Below are 8,222 nucleotides of genomic sequence, written 5' to 3'. Positions count from 1 at the left end.
CCCCTCAACTACGAGGGGAGGTAAGGAACTGCCATCTAGCTTTGCACTTGATTCACCTTCAGTTTTGAGTAAAATTGCGACACCTACACCTGCTATTGATTCTGATATGTCACACGTTATTGATGATGCCACTTCTGCTATGCATGATGCTTATGATGATACTACTTCTCTGCTTGATAATACCGTGCCACTAGGTGAATTCCTTGATGAACAACTTGCTAGGGTCAGAGAGAATGAAATTACTGAAATTGATGATATTAATGAAAGTGATGATGAAGATTCTCCCCCTCGATATGAATTGCCTATTGTACCTAAGGGTTATGTTATGGATGAAGAAACTGCTAGAGGCTTTCTTGCTTGTAATGATAGATATGATCTTAAGAAACTATTAGCTAAGCTGAAAGAAAAGTCTTCGAATGCTAGAATGCAATATGACCCTGCTTTCGCTACTTCACCTATCTGTGTTACTAATAAGGATTATGAATTCTCTGTTGATCCTGAGTTAATTACTTTGGTTGAATCTGATCCTTTCTGTGGCTATGAATCTAAAATTGTTGTGGCACATCTTACTAAATTGAATGATATATCCACCCTATTCACTGATGAGGAAAAAAATCCGCTATTACTATATTCTTAAATTATTTCCTTTCTCGTTAAAGGGTGACGCTAAAATATGGTTTAATTCTCTCACTCCTGGTTGTGTGCGTATTCCCCAGGATATGATTTATTACTTCTCTACAAAATATTTCCCCACTCATAAGAAACAAGTTGCCTTAAGGGAAATATTTAATTTTGTGCACATTGAAGAAGAGAGTCTCCCACAAGCTTCGGGTAGGCTTCTCCGATTACTTAATGCTTTGCCTGATCATCCTCTCAAAAAAATGAAATACTTGATATCTTTTATAATGGACTAATCGATGCTTCCAGAGAACACCTGTATAGTTGTGCTGGTTGTGTTTTCGGGGAAAGAACTGTTGAGCAAGCTGAATTTCCATTGAATAATATATTGAGTAATGATAATGATTCGGCACTTCCTGAACCAACTCCTAAGCCAACTCCGAAGAAAAGAGGCATTCTATTTCTTAGTCCCGAAGATATGCAAGAGGCAAAGAAATCTATGAAAGAAAAAGGCATTAAAGCTAAAGATGTTAAGAATTTACCACCTATTGAAGAAATACATGATCTTGATAACCCAACACAGGTAGTAAAGGTAAATTCTCTCTATATATTTGATGAAGGTGATATTCCTCGTAATAAGTCTGCTAGTCAATGCTTGGACGAGTTTGATAATTTCATTGTTAAACAAGAAAACTTCAATGCTTATGTTAGTAGACAATTGAAACGTAATGCTTATATGGTTGAACACTTGAGTGATTATATGTCTAGAGTTAAAGGTGACCTTAAACTTATTAGTAAACATGCATCCATGGTTACCACTCAAGTAGAACAAGTACTTAAAGCACAAGATGATTTGCTCAATGAGTTAAATAATAAGAACAATGATAATGATGTTAGAGTTATGACTAGAGGTGGTAGAATGACCCAAGAACCTTTTTATCCTGAGGGCCATCCTAAGAGAGTTGAGAAAGATTCTGAAAGAACTAATATTGATGCACCTAGTCCTTCTAAGAAAAGAAAAAGAAAAACCATAGGACTTTGCATGCTTCTAGTGAACCTATTATAGACACACTTGAGAATCCCAATGATATTTCTATTTCTGATGTGAAACACAATCTGGTAATGAACATGAACCTAGTGATAATGTTAATGATGATGTTCATGTCGATGCTCAACCTAGTAATAACAATGATGTAGAGCTTGAACATGTTGTTGATCTTGATAACCCACAATCAAAGAATCAACATTATGATAAGAGAGACTTCGTTGCTAGGAAGCACGGTAAAGAAAGAGAACCATGGGTTAAAAAACCCATGCCTATTCCTCCTAAACCATCCAAGAAAAAGGATGACGTGGATTTTGAGCGCTTTGCTGAAATGATTAGACCTATCTTTTTGCATATGCGTTTGACTGATATGCCTAAAATGAATCCTATGTTAAGTATATGAAAGATATTGTTACAAGTAAAAAAAAGATATTGGAAGCTGAAATTTCCACCATGCTCGCTAATTATAATTTTAAGGGTGGAATACCAAAAAAAACTTGGAGATCCAGGAGTACCAATTGTACCATGCTCCATTAAAAGAAACTATGTTAAAACTGCTTTATGTGATCTTGGAGCCGGTGTTAGTGTTATGCCTGTCTGTTTGTATCGTAGACTTGATTTAAATAAGTTGACACCTACTAAAATCTCTTTGCAAATGGCTGATAAATCAACTGCTATACCCATCGGTATTTGTGAGGATGTGCCTGTTAGTGGTTGCAAACATTACTATTTTAACGGACTTTATTATTCTTGATATTCCCGAGGACGATAGTATGTCGATCATCCTTGGTAGACCTTTTCTAAATACTGCAGGGGCTGTTATTGATTGCAACAAAGGGAGTGTCACTTTTCATGTTAATGGTAATGAGCATACAGTACACTTTCCGAAGAAACAACCTCAAGTCCATAGTATCAATTCTATTGGAAAATTTTCAACTATTACTATTGGAGGTTTTGAATTCCCTCTTTGTATTGTCAAAAATAAATATGATATTCTTATTATTGGGTACATGCATATCCCCGTTGAGGTAACATAGTGTTATTAGAAAATTCTCTGGTTTCATGTCATTCGGAAGAAGTTTGTTAACGAGACTTGATCAACCTTGTTAGTGGATTCCTTTTGATGAGCATGAGATGGATGAATTTAGAAGGCACAAATTTCTGTACCCTCCTTTTACTTTCTGTTATTTAGATTAAATAAAGAAAACATAGCATTTTCTGTCTGTTTTCTGAATTATCCTTGCAATAAAAATACCTCGAAAATAAAAGTTCTCCAAATGCCCTATAAATTGAGTTTGATTTTTTGTAGAATATTTGAGAATTTCTGGCACTTAGAACACACCAGGGGGGCCCACCATTAGGTCACGAGGGTGGAGGGCGTGCCCTACCCCCCTAGACGCACCCACTGCCTCGTGGGTCCCACGTGGCCCCCCTCCACTTATTGCAGTACCCACACACTTCATCTTCCTCCAGAAAAAATCATCCCCTAGCTCAAACTCGTGTTCTTGCTTGTTTTGCTGCCGTTTTCGATCTCCTTGCTCAAAGCTCCATTCACAAAACTGCTTTGGGGGATTGTTCTTCGGTATGTGACCCCTCCAATGGTCCAATTAGTTTTTGTTCTAGTGCTTTATTTATTGCAAATTTTTGCTGCTAAGGTGACCCTGTTCTTGAGCTTGCATGTCAAATTCATATGCTCCAAAGTAGTTTTAATGCATGATATAGCCTCTTGGAACTTGTGGGAGTAGTTGCTATCAATGTTTTTGAGTTTGGTTCACTTTTATTTTGAGTCACTAAAAATTTTAGAAATTTTTCAGAGGAACAAAATGTTGAAGAGATTGTTGAGAGGCTCCTCGAGCCATGGTCGTGTGATGCATTCTTGAGAGCCGCCGGAATTTACGACAAATTTTATTATTTGGCTGAGAATGCAGGCATCACCAACTTCCTCCACGACCAGTGTGAACAGTATCTCCTACTCACTAATATTTTCATGCAGAACTTTCATTTCCATGCTAGAAGATCACCACCTTCGGTGGATTTTTATTTATATGATGAGTTTAAGGAGATGTCACTCTATGATTTTTGTGTGGTTTGCAAGTTGCCCTTTGAGGGCAGCGTCGAGGAACCACATCCTAGTGATGTGGATGAATTTATTAATAGAATTGTTGTAGGGGAAACGAGAAAAGTTCCATATGCAAGGATTACTAGTGTACATTTTCCTGTTCTACGTTACTATGTAATATTTGCTAGTAGATGTTTAATTGGTCGCGGGAACAGTGGGGACCTCAGTACTCCTGACCTTGCTATTTTGCGCCATAATTTACTTCATGATACAACCTTCAGTTTAGGCGCTCTGGTTGCTAAATGGTTGAGTCTGAACCGTTCAAAGGGCCCCATTTTTGGAGGTATCTTTGCTTCACGCCCTGCTAAACACTTTGAGATACCTATTAGGCATTATGAGAAAGAGGAAAAGTTGCTTCCCACTATTTTCTTAGACTATAAGAGTATGATAAGAAGAAGAGACTTAAGTATAACTTGGTATTTAGTAAAACTACTTGTGAGACTATTACCTTTCCTGCACCCTCTTTGTTTGACATACATTCAGGCAAGTACCTCATCATGCCCAAGGACATTTATGCATACTGGGAGCTGACACGAGCCCCAGAGCCTGAGCCTGAGCCACTTCTTGATCCATATCGGGAGTCTATTTATCAGTGGGATCCTAAGGAGCTCGCTAACCAGTGGCACCCCGAGGACCCTCCTCAGTACACCGTAGAGGACCACTTTGATCCATGGGCATAGACCAACTTCGGCCAAAAGCCTAAGCTTGGGGGAGTACATATTTCTCACCGACATTACATTCATGTTCACACACTCATTCTAGTGGTCGGTGTTCATACTTTTTCATTGTATTATCCATGCTACTTTATTTTCTTTTCTTCCTTTCTTCTTGTGTGTTTGAAAAACTTTGAGAGAAAAAACAAAAATTTAGTTTTAGCTTTTAGCTAGTTTACTTTCCATGCTTGTAGTAGTAGTAATCAAAATAAAACCCAAAAATATTTCTCGTTCTTCTTTTGCTTGTTGGGAGCTTTCCCGTGTAAATAGTTTCTCGTTCTTTGAAATTCTTTTCTTTTCTTTGGGGGTCGAGAGGAGAAGACCACCATGAAAATGATGAGTGGCTATCATATGCACTGTTGTTGATCTAACCAAGAGCCCATATTACCTTGTCTTCTCCTTTGAATTAAATGTTTCCAGATTCTAGCTTTGTCCAATGCACGTGCACTATTATTATTATCCACACCGTTCGATCCTGTGAGTGAAAGGAAATAATGACGATATATGATGAAATGATTAAGATGAGAGAAGCTGGTATGAACTCGACCTATCTTGTTTTTGTAAATATGATTAGTTCATCGTTCCTGATTCAGCCCATTATGAATGAAACATGTTTGCAATGACAATTAGAGATTATAGTCATTCATTCCATGCTTAATTAGCTACGAGTTTATAATGGTTTACCTTGCGTGCCAACATGCTATTAAAATGGTTGTGATGTGGTATGATAGGGTGGTATCCTCCTTTGAATGATTCGAGTGGCTTGTCTTGGCACATTTTCACGCATGTAGTTGAAACAAAATCAACATAGCCTCCACGATATTTATTTTCATGGTGATTTATATCCTACTCATGCTTGCACTCGTTGTTGGTTAATCTTAATGCATGTTCATGATTGTTGTCGCTCTCTAGTTGGTCGCTTCCCAGTCTCTTTCTAGCCTTCGCTTGTACTAAGCGGGAATACTGCTTGTGCATCCACTTCCATAAACCCCAAAGTTATTCCATGTGAGTCCACCATACCTTCCTATATGCGGTATATACCTATCGTTCTAAGTAAATTTGTATGTGCCAAACTTTAAACCTTCAAATGAAATTCTGTTTCGTATGCTCAAATAGCTCATGTATCAACTAGGTTTGTTTATATCTTCCATGCTAGGTGGGTTATTCTCACGATGAGTGGACTCCGCTCATCATTCATGAGAAAATGGCTGGTAACCGGGATGCCCAGTCCCATGCTCAAATCAAATCAAAATAATTGCAAACAAAACTCCACCAGGATTGTTATTAGTTGGACGGTACCCGTTGTTTCGGACCAGCCGTGGAATGTGCTCGTTGGTGGTGGGGGAGTAAACTTTACCATTCTGCTTAGGAACCGCCTATAATGTATGTAGCATGGAAGATATCGAGATCTCTTGGTTGTTATGTTGACAATGAAAGTATGTCGCTCAAACTATTATTTATCTCTGTTTCAAAACTCGAGTTCCGGCACCTCTGCAAATCCATGCTTCCCTCTACAAAGGGCCTATCTATTTACTTTTATGTTGAGTCATCATCCTCTTATTAAAAAGCACCAGTTGGAGAGCACCGCTGTCATTTGTATGCACTGCTATTAATTTACATTGAGTATGACTATGACAGGATCTCTTTTGCCATGAATTACAATGTCTAGTCAGTCCTTGATCTTCAGGGGTGCTCTGCATTTATGTTTTGCGGTCTCAAAAAGGGCTAGCGAGATACCATCTTGTTATATCATATTATGATTGTTTTGAGAAAGTGTTGTCATATGAGATTTATTATTATTGCTCGCTAGTTGATTATGCCATTGATATGAGTAAATGTGAGACCTAAGTGTTATTATGAATGTGGTTAGTTCATAATTGTAACATCCCAAATTTTCAATTTGGAATGTTATACATAGGTCATCATATGCATATCATATTTCATTTGCATTTTGGGTTTTGATCCCAGAAATTCTAAGCAACTCAAGGACCCACAGAGAGAGTTGGGGATTTCATTTATTTTCATATTTGAATTTTCTCAAATTTGAAAAGAGGATCATTTTGGTTTTAATGTTTTTCTCTCTGAATATTTCCAATATTAAAATAAAAGAGAGGAGATAAAATGACTTCTCCAAAATAAAAGAAATATTGGAGAAAAAATGTTAAAATTAGATAAATATTTTATTTGGATTTTAATGGCTATTTTATTTGAATTAGAAAAATATGCATTTTTCAAAAATTGCATTCTTAGGCCAGAAAAATGTTCACTATGTTCTAAATATTTTATTTAGATGGTGAAAATTGTTTTTGGTATTTTAGAATTTTTTTTAATTAGGATTTCTTTCTGTTTCGGCGGAATGTATTTATCTAAAAAAACTCTTCGCCACCTGACTGGGCCAAAGGCCCAGCCGAGCTGGGCCGCACCCGCGCCGCCGCCGCCTCCTCGTGCGGGAGAGTCCCCACCGCCGCCGTGTTCGAGTCCGGCGAGGGCACGCCTCCCAAGGCCGACCCCGACACGGCACCCCCTCCCCAAGTCGCCACCCCCCCTCCATTAAGTACCACCGCCACCCCGCCACCTCATCCCCACATCGCCCCGCCGCCGCACCACTGCCGCCAGCGTCGTCGCCTGTCGCCGCCATCGCCGCCGCTTGCGTCGCGCCGCCGCACCCCGCGCCCCACCCCGCAGCGTTGCCGCCCGCACCGCGACCCCACCGCCTCGCTGTGTCGCGCCACCGCTGGAATCCCGACGCTGCCGTTGACTACGTCGCCGCCGTTTTTTTTTGGTTTAGGTATTAGCCGTTCGGTTTTTTTAAAACCCTAGTTCGTTTTTTATTAGATTGGTTTTTCTCGGTTTAGATCTAGTTTGCGAACATTCGTTTGTTAGTTTGTTTTAACGAACGAATTCGTTCATTTGCCTGTGTTAGCGGACGTTCGTTCGATAGTTTTTTCTTTTACTGTTTTTTTCGCCATGGACCTATCCGCGATTATTTTTATCGTAGATTAGCCCCTGATCTTCAAACCCCCACAACTTTTTAACCGTTCGTCCAAATCCAGTGAAACCAACGCCTAAATCTTCGTCTCAGTCCCTCTTTCCAGTTAATCAACTTGAACATAGTTTTGACAATTTAAAATTTTCTTTTAAGCATATTTGAATTCGAACTTCTTTTGATCGTAGTTTGAGTTTCGTAGCTCCGATTCGATTGATTCTTTTTGCAAATCGAAGTTATTCAGTTGAACTTTCAGATTGGATCTTCTTATTTGAGTTTTACCCGTACATCTATGCTTGAGTACTTATGTATGCTATTGTTTGTTTGCGACAGAATTCCCGGAGTGCGAAGCATGCTACTACGAGTCTCTAGGGTTTGCAGATCGTCAGCAAGGCAAGTAACACTTTGATCATATCTTTATTACCCAGTTTTTATGCATTAGTTCCAATCCTCAAACATTGCATGATTAGATCTGATTAACATGTGGGTTTGGGAAGTAGATGATGAGGTAGAACCTATTGCCCTTTTATTATCAAACCCTTGGGAGTTACTTCTGTGTTATGATCAGACTACTATGCTATGCTCATAGACGTGGTTTGGTTGAATGTATCCATGACAGATGTGAGAGTTGTTAATTAATGGTTAACTTAAGGTGGCTACTTAAAAACACATCTGGGTGGATTGGTTGCGGGCACCTGGAGAATCCAGTGTTGTCCTAGTATATCCCGGAGTACCCGTGTG

Source organism: Triticum aestivum, chromosome 3B (assembly GCF_018294505.1).
Source record: "Triticum aestivum cultivar Chinese Spring chromosome 3B, IWGSC CS RefSeq v2.1, whole genome shotgun sequence".
NCBI classification, from domain to species: domain Eukaryota; kingdom Viridiplantae; phylum Streptophyta; class Magnoliopsida; order Poales; family Poaceae; genus Triticum; species Triticum aestivum.
Note: the sequence above shows the minus strand (reverse complement) of the source record.